General features: G+C 39.7%; 1 long non-coding RNA gene across 1 annotated transcript in view; it reads right to left on the bottom strand.

Annotated features, from left to right (window-relative positions):
* Positions 1-261: 261 nt before the first annotated feature.
* The window catches only part of LOC118525026 (uncharacterized), a 75373-nt gene continuing 57926 nt past the window's right edge, over positions 262-17708 (bottom strand). The window contains exons 5-6 of the long non-coding RNA XR_013446190.1: positions 1284-1309; positions 262-499 (exon numbers count right to left, since the gene is read on the bottom strand). This is a non-coding gene — a long non-coding RNA (uncharacterized LOC118525026). The remainder of the gene's footprint in view (positions 500-1283; positions 1310-17708) is intronic.

Raw genomic sequence — 17708 nt, 5'->3', positions numbered from 1 at the left:
TTATACGGCACACACATTTCGTGCCCTTTGAACTGAATTCCTTATACATGTATTACCTGGATTTAAAATCATTTAAGAAATTAAAAATCAGACTTGCACTCAGTTACTAGACCCACTGAGTACAGGGCTAAATTAACAAGATAAAATTAACTTTTTAGAAGGTTTTCCTCTTGACACCAGAGAAAGTAAGCAACTAAAAAAATAGGAAACATATGACTTATCAGTGACCCCAATAAAAAAAAGATGTGAAGATTTGGGCTGTCAGCTTAATATTTATAAACAGAATCATGTGGCTGCCAAGAAAAAGACCCACGTTCAGTGGAGTAAAACATTTATTAAGAATCTACTGTGTAGGGCGCATGGGTGGCTCAGTTGATACGCGTCCGCTTTCAGCTCAGGTCATGATCCCAGGGTCCTGGGATCCAGCTCCACGTCGGGCTCCCTGCTCGGTGGGAAGTCTGCTTCTCCCTCTCCCACTCCCCCTGCTTGTGTTCTCTCTCTGTCAAATAAATAAATAAAATATTTTTAAAAATAAGAATCTACTGTGTAATGAGAGCACAAAAATGAAAAAGATAACGACCCTGTTCCAAAGGAGATACTAAAGGATACTAGAGGATAGAGGCATATTAACATATAATTAATGGCTAAATAATATTCCATTTTATATATATACCACATCTTCTTTATCCATTCATCTTACCATTTACAACGACCTGGATGAAACTAAAGGGTATTATGCTAAGCAAAGTAAGTCAGAAAAAAACAAATATATGATTTCACTCATATGTGGAATTTAAGAAACAAAACAGATGAACATGAGGAAGAGAGGGAAAAATAAAATAAGACGAAATCAGAGAGGGAGACAAACCATAAGAGACTCTTAACTATAAGAAACAAACAGGGTTGCTGAAGAGAAGGTGGGGAGATGGGGTAACTGGGTGACGGGCATTAAGGAGGGCACGTGATGTCATGAGCACTGGGTGTTATATGCAACTGATAAATCATTAAATTCTACCTCTGAAACTGATAATACACTATATGTCAATTAATCGATTTTAAATATAGTAAATAAAATAAATAAATGCCATTCTCAGAAAAACAAACAACATATAATTAAATAGAACGTGCTAAGAGTGAAGGCAGGAACATGCAGAGTCTGAGGGAAGCAGAGAAGACAACATCCAGAGAAGTTCGAGGACGATGACCCAGGGACAATCTTGCTCACAACCTTCAGCTGTATTGCTAGCCGTGCAATGTGTTAAATAGGGAGTTTGATACCTTACCTTTCTCTGTGCTCACTACAGTGCACCTGCAAAATACAATGGTCCGTCTTTAGTTCCACTGAGAGACGGGAGAAGCAAGACAGAATGACAATGAGACTTGGGATCTTTCCATATGAGAAATGATGAAAGAAATTAGAGATATTTGGCCTGGAAAAAAAATAATAAAATCTCAGGAATTAAATCCCTTTACTTTTCTCAAGTGCCATCACAGAGGAGAAAGAAGAGCATTTCTTTCTTCAAGAAACAGGTACCAGTAGGTGGACGCTACAGGAAAGTATCTAAACCAGTTCAATTAAAAAATTATATACTTTACCCATGAGAGACCAGAAATGGCTTGTGTTGCCACGGAAAATGGAAAGGCTGTGAAGTGATTGCTCAGATGATTCCTGAGGCTAAGCCCAGTTGTAGGATTCTAGAACCTCGTCATAATCTTGCATAAATTTACACTGAAACCACCTTATTTTCATTGTGCTTTATGGCTCAAACACACTTTTGCACACATTTTTCCACATGAATTTCATAATAACCTGTGAGAAAAGCCAGACTAGGGTTATCATCCCCTTGTCCCACTGGAGAAGCTCAGAGAGAATCCAATAGCTAACTCGGAATTGTGTCTGACCCCTAACCCAGGTCTCCTGATTCTAAGCCAAAGCCATTTTTTTATTTTATTTTTTTAACTTTTTAAACAGGTTTTATTTACTCATTTATTTAAGTAATCTCTACACCCAACAGGGGCTCAAACTCATGACCCCCAAATCAAGAGTTGCATGCTCTTCCGACTGAGCCACCAGGCATCCCAAAGCAATTTGGGGAAATTTTTCAATAATTCTCTACATTCTTCTGCTGGATGTCAGTCCACGACAAAGCTGTCACCCACATGAGAAAAATAAGATAATGAACTGACTTCTGCATAAATTAAATTGACGAAATTTAAAGCACTGTTCTTCATTCATACAGTAGACCTTTCTTAACTTTTGGTGTTAAAATGTACTCTCATTTATTAAATGATAAAAGTATTTGTTTCTTGTCCATAATTGACAAAAAGTTTTCTTGACCATCAACACAGGTTCCCCCCAGAACTTTCTGGAGATTTTGCTGGTCCGTACAATCCCAAATCTGGAAACTATCAAAGGAGAGATATGAATAAGGTAGAATTAATGGGACTGGCCACAGAAAGTGGGAGAAGTATTGTTATTAAGTAAAGAAAATACAGTAGATGGCTGTTCTAACCCTGGAGAAGTGCTGACTCTTCCAGAAGCTATGAAACAAAATTCTAAAGACAGCTCCACATACACCCTACCCAGTGGCTCTTGGAGACAATTACCTGAAGCAATAATGTATCTGAAATCTACACCAATTGAAACTTCCTGGGTGAATTTCCAAACTGGCCTGAAATAACCCTGAACTAGAATCTAGAAGTTAAAAAGCAAGGAAATTGTGTGAGAACAAGCCACGGGGCAGATATTAACATTCAAAACTAGTGGCTATTTATACACAAAACATTGTGTCCCACTGGATACTCATGTACCCTGAAGACATTGAAAGCACTTAAAAAGTAGTTAAGCCGATGTGAGCCATCGTGTGCTATCATAGCCATGTGTGGAGTTTATAAAGCTGAAATCACTTGCAATTCAACTTTTACCCAGTTTTAATTTGCTTGAGGTTTAATCTGGCAGTGTGTGAAACCAATTGATTCCTCTATTTTCTTTGAGTTTAACCCACAAATCTCTAGAGAAACGCTGCATTTATTTCCCCCACTTCGCCTACAAAACAAACGACCGGAGCACAATTTATTTTAACCATGTGGATTACAGAATGATTAAGTCAATCACCGCAATGAGAGGTGATCAGCAGGACTGCTGAAATGAGTAGCTGCCGAGTGCCCCCCACATACGCCCGGGCACAGGGAGACTGAAGTGCGGGCGTCGTTAAACCCCGAGGCACTGGCCGCAGGGAAACCAGAGCCTTACCCCTGCACTCCATTCACAAAACTGAACCAATGGTAATTAATTCATGATTAGTTCATTTCAGCTAATATATGAGCCTAAGCTTTTGCGGAGTGATGTAATATTTCAAAGGTAGGACTGTGCAATGGAATTTATTGGACTTCCTGAAATCACCAATGTAATTGTTTTTGCTGTTCACATATTAGGCACAGTCTCCAGGGGGAGGAAGCTGATTCTTCTCATATAATACTCTTTCCCCCCCGAAGTTTGAAACTCTGTCATCTTTCTCAATATATTCACTTCGTTAAATAGTTTACAGCTTGCAAGAGGGTCACAAAGTCCGAGTAACAAAATGACTGTCCTGACAGATTTAAACAATAAAACCACCAGATTGTTACATAAATGTTTTTCTCAGAGGCTGTTTCTGAAACACATACAAAATGCAAATATTGAAACACCTGCATGCCAAGCACAATTCTTTTAACAGATGTTAATCCCGGTGCATTTAACCATAGGATTTAGATCACATAAATGTAACTTACCCCCTTCAGACTATCTTGGAAAGCTACCAATTACTTTATTTCAATTTGACAAAGAAACTATTGCTCCCTACATTATAATTCCTATTTTATACCTTGTAATGGGAATGTCTAAAAAGCAAGCAAAAAATATGGAAAGCCAAGTTGAAACTCAGACAAAGCCTCTAAAGTACATCACAGGTAATTTTGTAAGTTGTCTATTTTAGCGTGGGAAATTTACAAAGATTGGTAAGGTTCCAAAATTTAAAATTTTTTTCCATGGCTCTGGAGATTGAAATTCTCAATTTAACCCATCGCTAGTCAGGACAACCCACCAAAGAGCAGTCATCTTTGTTCCCTCCAGTCCCGAGACCTGGTGGGTACCCTCGCTCATAGTTAAAACCTTCCCAGGTCCCTTTGGTTATTTGCTGCTTAGGGATGCCTCTAAGAGATCTTTTTTTCAATAGACTATTTTTAGAGCAATTTTAGGTTCTAGGCAAAACTCAACAGAAGGTACAGAGATCTCCCATCTACCCTCCCCCACACATATACATGCAGGCCCCCATTATCAACACCCGCCCCCACAGTGCTGCATTTGTTACAACTGATGAGCCCACATTGACACATCATAATCACCCAGAGTTTACATTAGGATTCACACCCATAGAGTCCATAGTTTACATTAGGATTCACTCTTGGTGGTATACATGGGTTTGAATAAATGTGTGATTTCATGTATCCACCAAAATTTACCATGCAGAAGATTTCATTGCCCTAAAGATGCGCTGTGTTCTACTCATTCATCCCCGCCAGCCCGCCTGCCTAACACTGGCCTTTTTAATTCTTCTTTAATCATCTCCCCACTTTTCCAGCCTTGAATCATTGTTATGAGTCAATTACTTAGTAATCATGAAAAGGATCATTCCAGGGTCCAAATGTATGTGCCCGTGATAAGACAACTCAGCAAACACATGTAATATAACCTGACTCACTTAGTGAATAAGTAGTACGGTACTTATTTTAACCCAGCCTCAAAGCCTATGCTTTGCACTGGACTATAATGCTTCTCACACATCTACAAAATCATGTTGTGTCAAGGAGCCTTTTATTTCCATTTTAAAACATATTTTGTGGGTTTTTTTTTTTTTTTTGAAAGAGAGAGTTATGCAGAAAAAAAAAAGAAAACTATTTACTTAGGTTGACAAATTATTTCAAATATACGTTCTGTGTCATTCTCTGCTTCTGTGCCAGAAGCAAGCTGCCAAGCTCAGTGCAGATATCTAGTTAGTTTTCCATAAATACGGACTTACTCCTTATTAATTAGTATCTACATGGATTATGCCACGTCAGAATTTTCCCTTCTACCTCCCGCCACCTGTCTTCTGCACATTGTATGGCCCTGTTTACCCAAGAAGCTTTTGGATAAAAACAGAGCCAGACTTGTCTCTTGAGCGTCCCTGCCATTCCTTATGTTGAATTAGAGATAAATCAACACAATTCAGTAACACACCAAGATTAATACTGCAGTAAAATCAAGCCAAGGGTTGACTGTAGAATCCTGACATGCTATGGCTATGAAATCATAAAAACTTTCAGATTCTTAGTTAGGAATTCTGTTTCTTTGGTCACTAAAGCATGACAGATGGGAAATTATGGACAATTATTTATCATTTTATTACCATGGACCTTTCTAACTGTGGCCTTTTCTCATATTCCTCCTATACATTCTCTAATACCATCTCTAATATTGAATACTGTAGTGGGTACCAAATAAGCTTCAAAAAGTAGTTCCTGCTCTCAAAGGCCTTAGAACCTCGCTAAGGAAAGAAAAAAAACTGTTGATTTACATGAAACCACTAGAAACAGGGAAGTGTATGTTAGAAGATTAATTTTAAAATCCTGATAGGTATCATAATTATAATGGAAGTTCCCAGAGATTTCTGAGAGGTAACATTTCACTAAAATGTAGGAACCAAGAAGGCTGAAATAAGGTAGCCCTTAAAATGTTGATTTTTCAGGGATGGATGGTATTTAAGAAGATATAAAAGAGTGAAGTAGTGTTGAGAAACCATTCTTCCTGGGTCCATCACATTTCTGCATTTCTTGCAAGTAGATGCACTGTCATCGTTCCAAACTATCTTTTCAAGGATGTTTGTATTTTTTTTAATATTTTTTATTAACGTATAATGTATTATTTGTTTCAGGGGTACAGGTCTGTGATTCATCAATCTTATACATTTCACAGCGCTCACCATAGCACATACCCTCCCCAGTGTCTATCACCCAGCCACCCCATCCCTCCCACCCCCCCACCGCTCCAGCAACCCTCAGTTTGTTTCCTGAGATTAAGAGTCTCTAGCTAACCACCTTGGAAGATAGAGAGAATGTCTTTCTCCAGGGCAAAGGAGCAGGCATTCTTATTGCCCATAAAGATTAAAATATTCAGGTTCCTTAAGGTCAGGGTTCCTGTCTTGTAATGCAAACCACCAAGCTCATGCTCTGGCTACTGCTATTTGCTGAGTCGTGAAACTATGGCAGTTAACTTGCTAGCTTGCAAGCAGGGTAAAATATCATACCCTTTGCAATTTCTAACAGGCATATTTGAGGCAGAGACCCCAGACTGAATAGAGGCCTAGAAACAAGAATACACAGGGGGAAATACAGAGAAAGATATGAATGGTTCTAGGTAGTTCTACATGGCAACTGGAGTAGGTCCTTATAACTGAACTAAGAATGAGCAAGCCAGATTCTGCCAAGTGAGTTAATTATAGCCCAGGCCTAAATTCACTACATTGTAAAAAAAAATAATAATAATAAATAAAAAATACATTGTGAGAGAAATTTGTTTCTTCTAGGTGACATTTGAGCTAATGCAATAATACATTTAGTTATGATCTGTAGCAGGAAAGAATCAATCCACTTCCCTAACAATGACCAACACAGCAAGATGCGACTGATAAAAGCTCTGTCCCACATGACTTTGATGCTCAAAATAATGAGGAAAAAAGCACTGCAATATTGGCATAGTTTCTTTTCAGTGAATTAAATTTAGACTTTATCAATTATGTTTCCCTTTCCATATTAGTCACAGGAAGTTCAGAGCCAAATTGAACTTGGCTGTACTCACATGGGTGTGAATGGTTCTATTCTAATTCTCCCCAGCTTTGACCTTCACATTATATTTACTCTGGTCTTGACTTTCTATTCATGCATACGTTTAATCTTATTTTATAGATGCATGTATATCCTCAAGTCTTCTCTGGAACAAGGTAGACTATTAGTCAATAATAATTCATTGATTATTGAAGTAATTAAGCAAGCTTTGCTGAATTTATTAACCGCTTGCCCAAAACTTCTCCTCCTTTCCTCCTTATCCTTCCAAAGGCAGAAGTGGAAATTTTAGTCAGATGTACATTGAACAGGCAATGAGACTACACTCTTCAACTTCCAGATGCTACATAATAATTGCTCATTCAGCAGACAAAATCTAGAAGCTGGGAGAGGGAGAAAAGAAGTCAGCATGAGGGGCACCTGAGTGGCCCTCTTGGCTCAGGTCATGATGCCAGGGTCCTGGAATCAAGCCCCGCATCAGGCTCCCTGCTTATTGGGAGCCTGCTTCTCCCTCTCCCTCTCCCTCTCCCTCTCCCTCTCCCTCTCCCTCTGTGTGCATGAGCTCTCTCTCTCTCTCTCTCAGATAAATAAATAAATCTTAAAAAAAGGTCAGCATGAAACAACATAGGTTCTTCCCGCAAAGTCCTAAAATTTCACATGACCATGAAGAGAGGGGGTGTGATCCAGATGGTGTCTAGATACCATAATAATTGGCTCTACATAAAAGTGTACAAAGAATGTGCTTGTAGATTACTTGACATATCCGGGCTGATGGCCTCATATCAGTAACATGTCCTGCTAAATTGTACTTTTCACCTTCAAGTCTGTTTACAAGCATTATTTATTGACACAAAATACCACATGGTTTAATTAAATTGAAATAATTCAGGGCAGGGAATGGTGCCTAGACAATTGGAAGATGCTTTCCAAATGTTCTTCCAATGGAAGTATGTGGAATCCGTAAAATAACAATAATTATTTCAGCACCATAAATCAAGCTAAAATATTTGTTTCCAGAAATGTCCAGTAGAATGAACACCTTCCAGACCTAAGTCATCTCAACATAATACAGCTGTCTGGAACAACCCTGGAATGGCTCTGTTTTTCTTTCTTTTAATGAGAAAGCACCTTTTGAGGCAGGGATGATAGGTGAGATTTACAGCATCATATTTAAGAAACTAGGGAAAAGATAAATAAGAGAAAGATAACCATAATGTTTGGAGGACATGATTTTTAATTTCACTTATAAGACTCTTCTCTAAAAGGCAATAAAGTATGTAAATGTAAGGGACACAGGGTTGAAGGGTGCAGGAAATAACAGAGGATAGGAAAGAACAGTGTTTTTTTTAAGATTTTATTTATTAGAGAGAGAGAGTACGAAAGGGAGGAGGGGGCAGAGGGAGAGGGACAAGCAGGCTCCCCACTGAGGTTGGGGCTCCAGGTGGGGCTTGACAGGAGGGGTTCTACAAGAGGGGCTCAACAGGAGGGGCTCAATCCCAGGACCCTGAGATCATGACCTGAGCCAAAGTCAAGACGCCTAACTGACTGAGCCACCAGGCACCCTGGAAAGAACAGTATTTTTAACCAAGTCACAGGACATAAAACAGATAAGAAAAGAGGATCTATTTAAGTATTTCTCCATAATCTATAATCTAGATCACACCTCTCTAGAGCAGTGCTACACTGCAGAGGTTAAGAGCCAGACTTCAGGATTGGACAGATTACCTGGGTCGGTCAAGCATCATCACATCCTCTCTGTGTTCTTGAGAAGTTACTTAAACCTCAGTTTCTTCATCAGCAAAACATACAGAAGAAGGTTGCTGTGAAGAACAAGTGATATAATTCCTGGGAGGCCATAGAACAGTGCCTGGCCCACGTAAGTCTCCATAAATAGATTTGTTTTTATTATTGCTTTTGGACTGAACGATAGAATTTATGGCAACTATGCAGTGCCAGATGAACTATTTCTGATTTAATGGCTATATATTTAAGACAGAAGTCTACTTTTTGCCACAGTGCCTAAGTTAATCTGATTATAATATGTTTGCAGAGACACCTAACGTTTTCAGACCACTAGAGTTGTATTTAGTGCTAAAAATGTCACATGTCTTATTTCCCAACAAATATTGGAAGGCTTGATTTGACACCTAGTCTCTATTATACCAACCTCATTCATTTAAACAGATGATATATCTTCCAAGTAGAGCATTCCTGGAGCTTTCCAAATGCAAATACACATTCTGAAAGCTTCTCGAATGTTAAACGCAGTTCTTAATTTTAATATTTATCACACATCTCAATGGCATTTCAATACAATCTATCTTGATATATCAGAAATAAAATACAATATTAAATGCAGAGGTGCTGTCCGTGTTTCAAGAAAATCCAAAAACTAAGTCTTTTTTTTTTTATGTAACCTGACTGGGTGACCAAATTAACTACAGCATTAATGCTACCTAATATTCCATTGTGAAGTAGTTAATGTTTAAAGAGATAATTTCATTAAGACTAATCACTGCAATAGGGTTAACTTACATATAACAAATTTCAATCATATGTTAAGAGACACATATAAAACATATATTAGAGTGTAATTTGTGTTATAAAAAGCTGTGTTGCTTACAGAATAATATTTGATCTAAAAAAAAAAGCTATAAAAGAATTGCAAATTAGGGGCAAGAGTCACTATTACTTTTTTTTAAAGATTTTATTTATTTGAGAGAGAGAGAGAGAGGGCACAGGAGCACAGAGGGAGAGGGAGAAGCAGACTCCCTGCTGAGCAGAGAGCCCGACGCGGGGCTGGACTCGGGGCTTGATCCCAGGACCCTGAGATCATGACCTGAGCCGAAGGCAGATGCTTAACCCATTGAGCCACCCAGGCGCCCCTAGAGTCCTATTACTTGAAAAACAATCCAAAATTTTAAAAAGCAGTTCTGGGGACGCCTGGGTGGCTCAGTCGGTTAAATGTCCACCCCTGGCTCAGGTCATGATCCCAGGGTCCTGGGATCGAGTCCTGCATCAGGCTCCATGCTCAGCGGGGAGCCTTCTTCTCCGTCTGCCTGCTCTGCCTGCCCCTTCCCTGTTTGTGTGCTCTCGCTCTCTCTCTCTCTCTGACAAATAAATAAAATCTTTAAAAAAATAAAAATAAAAAGCAGTTCTGAGTTTCAATAAATCAATGAGGATATGTGGTTTTACTCAGAAAATTTATATTTATAAATAATGTAACAGGACTGAGCAATTGCACAAATTGAGAAAATGTGATTACCTATTAATTAATTAAGAACAGAGTAGCCATTCTGTGGCTTGTCTGACACCTTTGTCTTATCCTCCTCTGTATGGCTCCCTGCCTTTTGGCTGGCCTCCCCAGCTTGAATAGGTTATGCTCTAACGTCAGGGATCCACAAAGGATCTGTGGCTTTTCTGTACAGGGCCAGACAGCAGAGACGATACCCAGAGACAGCACGTAGGCAAGTGGGTGTGGCTGTGTCCCAGTACAACTTTGTAAAAACAAGTGGCAGGACAGATCTGTTGACACCCCCCTCCATCTTCTTTCTGCAAAGAAAACTCTCTTCTTACCCCCTGACTTAAGTTAAAGAAGTTAAGGGAATCTATGCACTTGTTCACCACCTGACCCAAATGTTCCCTCAAAAATCTGAAGTTCAAGATGAAGAATTGGGATAGAAATGTGATCACCCACCTCAACTGTAAAAGTTGCCTTAACCTAACAATAAGTCTTGCTTCTCAAAGGTGTCTTTTCACTGAATGTGTAGATCACACAAAGCTATATTTAAAAGCTATTTCAAATAAATAAACAAACAAACAAACAAATGTTATTTCTGAGCCATTTCCTCAAAGAGAATATTTCTTGGGGCGCCTGGGTGGCTCAATCACTTAAGCGTCTGCCTTCGGCTCAGGTCATGATCTCGGGGTCCTGGAATTGAACCCCATGTCAGGCTCCCTGCTCAGGGGGGAGCCTGCTTCTCCCTCTCCCTCTGCCCCTTCCCCCTCTTGGGCTGAAGCTCTCTTTCTCTTAAATAAATCAATAAACTCTTAAAAAAAAAAAAAGAAAAAATATTTCTTGAAAGCTTAAAAATTTTTCACTTTCTAACACAAATGACTCTTTTCCAAAATGTGAGAACAGTCAGAAATGATTAACCTTGCCCTCAATATATTATACTCTTCAGCTGGGAAAAGACAAAATTCAAATAGTGAATGTTGTGGGACATAAAAAGAAAACACCATGTGTAAATGTTTTCACTCAAGTGAAAACCCAGTGTGGTTCTAACTAAATTCTAGATGGGAACTAAAGTATTCTAAGAAAAGTAATAGAAGGTAGCCATAATCCTTTATTTTTACACACTCATTCATTTATTACACACAAACACAACATACTATGTGACAACGAATACAGTAATGTGAAAACAGACAAAAAGTTTGCAGAGCTTATATTCTAGTGGAGGGAGACACAGAATAGGCAAAGGAAAAATGTAAAATACATAATATTTTAGATGACAAGGAGTACTATAAAGAAAAATAAGGAAAGGAAGGAAAGTAGGAAACACAGGGCCTGGGAATTATAATTTCACATAAAGCAGCCAGCCAGGGTAATCCTCATCAAGAATGTATTATTCGAGTATGGACCTGCTGGCGGTGAGGGAATGAGCCAGATATGGGGGTAGAGTGGACCAGGCAGAGGGAAAGCACGGCAAGTGCAAATGCCCTGAGGTGAGAGGGTGCCTGGAGAAACAGCTGTGTTGGAGAAACAGAAACGAGGCTGGGATGTCACATATATAGTAAGCAAGGGGAGCAGTAGGAGACTGAGTAAGAGAAATGGAGGAGGGGACAGTGGAGGGCAAGGAGGGAAAGTAGGCAGACTAGCTTAAAGTGTTTTAACAGAGGAATGACGTTTTAATAGATCATTCCACCTGTTTTGTTGAGAGTGGACTGAAAGAGAGTCAAGGATAGAAGCGGGCAAACCAGTTAGGAAAATACTACAGTAACTAGGTGAGATATACGATGGCTCGGACCAAGATGGTAGCAATAGAGACGTTCTTATTTATTCCCCTGAATGTATCTGTCCTAGAGGAGACCTGGAAAGAAACAGGGAGATAGATAGCTTAAAACACAAAGCTTGCTGCAATTCAGCAGCCTTCCCTTTGTGAGGGATCCAAGAGAGGCTTTGGGGGTGTTCAAGGGAATGGGGTCTAAGAGCAACATGCAACATCTCATAGGGTTTTCTCTGGAGTATCAGAAATTCTAGGTTGATAACATTAAACCTGGCCATAAAAGGAAAAACTGGAGAGGAAAAAGAAACTATTGGTTTCTGGAGGAAAGTGCAGACTCCAACATCTATAGTTCAATCCATCTGTGCTCATGATTACTTTCCTTTGTCGCTGCCTGCTCTGGTTAGTTACAGGGCTGATGAGCTTTGTATGGATTTCCTAGGCAGCAGAGTCAAATTATAGGAAGGCTGATTTGGAAGCTGGCGGTGGGAGAGGGATGGGAATTTCTCCTTTCTGTGATTCTTCAGTAGAGCACATGGAAAAATGGCCATATAGTGTCTCGCTCAGAGTAGGTACTCAAATATTTGGTAAGTGATTACTTGGTGTCCTCATATACCCCTGGACTTGGACTTTCATGGGCAGATCATCTACATTCACTGGAACCTGGGTGTTTCTGGAATTCTATTATTCAACTGCAGCAATGAAGAGAAATCTTCTCTTTCTTAGATGAAATACTCATTCTCCAGTTAGCAAGTGGTGGTTGCTGTCAGGCTTTCTGTGGAAAGAAGCAGAGCTGAGTTTAGGTAACCTGATGTACTTCTCTGTTTTTGTAGATGAGGAAGCTGTGATGCAGAAAGGGAAAAGGAAGGAGAGGAGGACTGAGCCCAGGGGCAAATATCATGTGCCATGCAAAGCTTAGTGCTAGAGAAGCAGAGAGTGATTTCAGTTAGGTGGGTGACATGGCCAGATTCTAGAACCATCACATTAGTGGTGGAGAACAGACCCTATACTCGAGCCATATGTACTAGCAGTTTCCCGGAGTCGGCGTCCCCATATCCCTATCCTCTGTAAATGCCCTTCCTCAGTTAGGAATGACCTCTCCTTCCTTGCCCACCAGACTTGTCTTCCTTCGAGTCTCAGCACAGCATGGCCTCCTCATTGATGCCCCCGAGGCAGTCAGTCAATTCTTTTGTGCTCTCTGGGACATGGTACAAAGATTGTTGCTGTTTTAAAGACAATTCTTTAAATACTCAGCCATCAGAAAGGATGAATACCTACCATTTACATCAACATGGATGGAACTAGAGGGTATTAAGCTGAGCAAAATCAGTCAATCAGATGGTTTCATTCATATGTGGAATATAAGAAAGTACAGGGGATCATAGAGGAAGGGAGGGAAAACTGAATGGGGGTCATCAGAGAGGAAGAAAAACCATGAGAGACTCTTAACTCTAGGAAACAAACTGAGCAGTTGCTGGAGGGGAGAGGGTGGGGGTTGGAGTAACTGGGTGAGGGGCATTAAGGAGGGCATGTGATGTGATGAGCACTGGGTGTTATATGCAAGTGATGAATTATTGCACACTACATTATTGAACACTACGTCTGAAACACTACTCTATGTTGGCTAATTGAATTTAAATTTAAAAAATGAAAAAAATAAAAGGCAGGGACTGGGTCTTAGCTATATTTTGAGTTGAAAATGCCTGGCACGGAGCCTTACACACTAGGTACTCAAAAAGTGCTTGTCACTACACATGGGCAACGTTATAAAGGAGGTAAAAGTTTGCCTTTCCACCTCCTTTCTCTGTAGCTCACACACCTGCTATTGTCTCTCACTGTGTTCTCAGTGGTCGGTGCGATGCCAGGGGGCCTCATTTAAATGTCCCACTGAAGCCCATCTTCCAAACATCTCAAGGTCTAGAACTATTCCTTCCCTCTGCCCCTCAACACCTGCTCAAGGAGATTACTGGCTATACTCATTCATGTCAGATGGTAAATGACACGATTTGGGAGGTATTTCTCCATTGTGATGCACAGCCGGGGATCCCTGAAATCACATCCTGTGAGCAGCTATAGACACCATCTACAGATAAACATATAAGAACGGTAAAAAAAACAATTTTCAGCTCACAGGAGCATGATAATTCAGCACTCCTTCAGCCACATAGATTTCTAAAGATCAATACGAGATTTTTCTTTTCAAAATGACTCTCACTGAATTCATTTTTTGTGTTGATATTATCCACTCTCAAAGAAAAAAAATCAACGGCACACATCAACATGGATAAATCTCAAAAACAAAAAACAAAAAGAAAAAGAAAAAGGAAGTTACAGAGGAATATATCCAGTATGGCTCCATTTATTTAAAGTTCAAAGCAATGAAAATAAGCTCTATATATGGCTTATGGATACATTTATAAGTGGCGAACCCATACAGAAAAGCAAAGAAATGATTAGTTCAAAATGCAAAATTCAGGCAAGTAATTGCCTCCATGAAAGAGGCAGGGGCAGAAGGAAGGCCAAGATAAAGTAACATCCTATTTTTTAGCTGGACTGTGGGTATTCATTATATTATTCTTCTTTAAACTATACATATGTCCTCTTTCAAATGTATGGCATATTTCATAATAACAAAAGAAAACCAAGCGCTCTTAAAAAACTATACAAAAAAATAATAATCATCTAAAACCCACCACCCAGAGTTAAATATTAACAACCTTCCAGATACCTTTCTTTTTATACACATGCACACATACACACACAATTTTACGTGTATATAAGATAATATACCAACAATACTGTTTGCATCCTGCTCTTTTTTTTTTTTAAGATTTATTTATTTATTTTAGAGAGAGAGATGGAGAGAGCACGAGCAGGAGGGGCAGAGGGAGAGGGAGAGAAATCCAAGCAGACTCCGCACCGAGCAAGGAGGCAAACCCAGGGCTTGATCTCACGACCCTGAGATCACAACCTGAGCTGAAACCAAGATTCAGACGCTTATGTGGCTGCGCCACGCGGGTCCCCCTGCAACCTGCTCTTTATTCGACAATACACGATATGCATTGTTGTAGAATGAACCCCATGGCATAAAATTGAATAAGAAAAAGTGCTGTGAGCTTATTAAAAAGTCACACAAAAAGGAATGTTCTCACCAAATGTGATTAAACATATTTCCCTCAGATCTCCAGAATTCACATGACAAGAGAATTTTTTACATTCCAAAACCAAATTTCCAGAAAACGTCATGCAAAACTGACCTTTCCTGCAAAAGTAAACTTAGCTCTACAACATCTCTTTAATCCACAGTCAAAGCCAGACTTTTTCACTTGTAAGCTAAATACTTCTTTACTATGGAACAAATGTGCCAAAAACGATGTTCATCATTTTCAACACAGAAGAAAATAACCATATTACATCAGAGCCCATAAAATACTGAAAATGGAGGGCTTATTTTCTCACTTCTGACATTCATGTCATGTGTAAGACCTAGCCATACAGCCTTTAAGTTCTGTTCTGTTAAAAACAGAATTGCTTCCATCTAAGACCCCCAAATTACATCTCAATCATGGCAACATTTATGAATCCTAACTGCCTGTTACTACTATGTTAGTAAACTATTGTTTTAAACTGACATGCCTTCTGGACCAAATTATTCCCATGAACAAACTACTTGCTAGCCAGAGCCTCAGTAAATATTTCCTCTGAACTTGAAGTTTTCAATACGGCAAGCCGCAACTGGTAACCATACACTTCACACTCATGGCTTTCTATAAATGTTTTAGTTTGAAATAATAAATGCTTTTAAAAATACCTCCACTTTGATAGGAAAACCCTATTCACCTCACAGCTCATTCCCACTTTTTAGTAATTTTTCTCTCATCAAGTTGACTCAAATTGAAAACATATCACCAAGAACTGAGCCACATAACAGCCTGACATAGATTCCAGAATTGAGGGTGAGGGGCCAATGAGTGAGACCTGAGAACTTGTGGAGAAAAGGGATTTTTCTTATCAAAACATGATCGTAGGTTTGGAAATGTGCTTGCGAAAATAATTTCGGCTGAAGCAATTCCTTGCTGTTCCAACCATCCCCCAAACCATGTTTTTATCAGTCTGAGAGATTGTAAGACTCCACTCCTACAATTCAGGTTTCTCATTTCCTCCTAAATAAACGAAATTGAATTTCTGTGGCTATAGCTGTTTAAAAGGATTTTTCCCTTTTTAAGTGAATGCAATGTGCGTAGATATTCCCAATTCATTAAACCTTGTCATTCGCAAAGCAGGAGACTTGCAGAACAGCAGTAACACGCCAGGCTTTATGAGATTTGAGGCAAACACTGTGATCAGGGTGAGTAAAAATGTCTCAGGGCAACCCAGAGAGAAAACTCTATTGAGGAATTCAAAATGGGAGAAACTCACATCTGGGCACAGGTGAGGATTGCAAGGTTTAGATGACCTTCTTCGTTCTGTGTTGTTGTGTGCATGAGTCTGTTATCTGCCCTCAATAAACTAATTCATCAAATGACACATCACCTGGGAAAATGCAAGATAGTTCATCCAATCCATGTAAAAACTTGTCCTGCTTAGATATGAAAGATACTCCTGAGTGGACCCAAAGCAGGTGAAGTGTTGAGCAAAATAAAAAGCAGGTAAACTTCATGTTATTGCGGAATACCAGATAGCCACCCTTCATGTCAACTTTCATCCTAGTTCATATGTGTGGTAAAGATCACTCGTGCTGAAGTTTTATAGTTTCTGCGTGTACCAATTACAGACCAGGAAGCCTACGGGTTTTCTGTGCCTTAAATACTTCTCTTCCACTTCATGATTTCACAGGATATATATACCAGAGTGAGCAGAACATTAATAACAGATCTGCAGACAAAGAAAACGATTGCAGGCCAGTTGGAATTTTTGGACAAAGAGAAGGGACAAACTTGAATTATGAAGAAGGCTTCGGCCTCAGGCAGTTAATGTAGTTACATGAAGCAACAGCATGACAAAGATGTCAGCAAATCAGAGCAGATTGTCCTGCTTCCCTGGCCTAAGAAAACATTTGGGCTATCTTGGGTGTATCAATTCTTTTCTACCTTAAAGTTGCTTTGCCCATTTGATTTGTTTTCCTTGCGCTTTTTTTTTTTTTAAGATTTTATTTATTTATTTGAGAGAGCAAGACCAAGGGAGAGAGAAAGAGAGCACAAGCTGGGGTAGAGACAGAGAGAGAGGGAGAAGCAGACTCCACGCGGAGCAGGGAGCCCGACTCAGGGATCCATCCCAGGACCCTGGAATCACGACCTGAGCCGAAGGCAGATGCCTAACTGACTGACCCACCCAGGCGCCCCTCCTTGCACTTTTATATGTGGAAATATGAACTCCACCCTCTCCTAACAAAATAATCATTTTTCTTCAGAAATGTTTTTTTAAGTAGGCTCTACACCCAATGTGGTACTTGAACCAGCGGCCCTGAGATCAAGAGTCACATGTTCTACTGACTGAGCCAGCCAAGCACCCCTATTCAGAAACATTTTTAAAGCACGTGCTTAAGAACATGTTTTTTTTTTTTTTTTTAAGATTTATTTATTTATTTATTTGACAGACAGCGAGAGAAGGAACACAAGCAGGGGGAATGGGAGAGGGAGAAACAGACACCCCGCTGAGCAGGGAGCCCGATGTGGGGCTCGATCCCAGGACCCTGGGATCATGACCTGAGCCGAAGGCAGACACCTAATGACTGAGCCACCCAGGCACCCTAAGTATATGTTTCTTTGCCACTTTCCATTTTATCTTAACACTGCTGTTGGACAAATATTCCCCAAATTCTCCCTTTGTTCCTTTGTGCCTGCACTC

Source organism: Halichoerus grypus, chromosome 3, assembly GCF_964656455.1.
Source record: "Halichoerus grypus chromosome 3, mHalGry1.hap1.1, whole genome shotgun sequence".
In the NCBI taxonomy this organism is placed as follows: Eukaryota; Metazoa; Chordata; class Mammalia; order Carnivora; family Phocidae; genus Halichoerus; species Halichoerus grypus.
The sequence above is the reverse complement of the archived record's forward strand: the minus strand, read 5'-3'. Positions and strand labels throughout refer to the sequence as shown.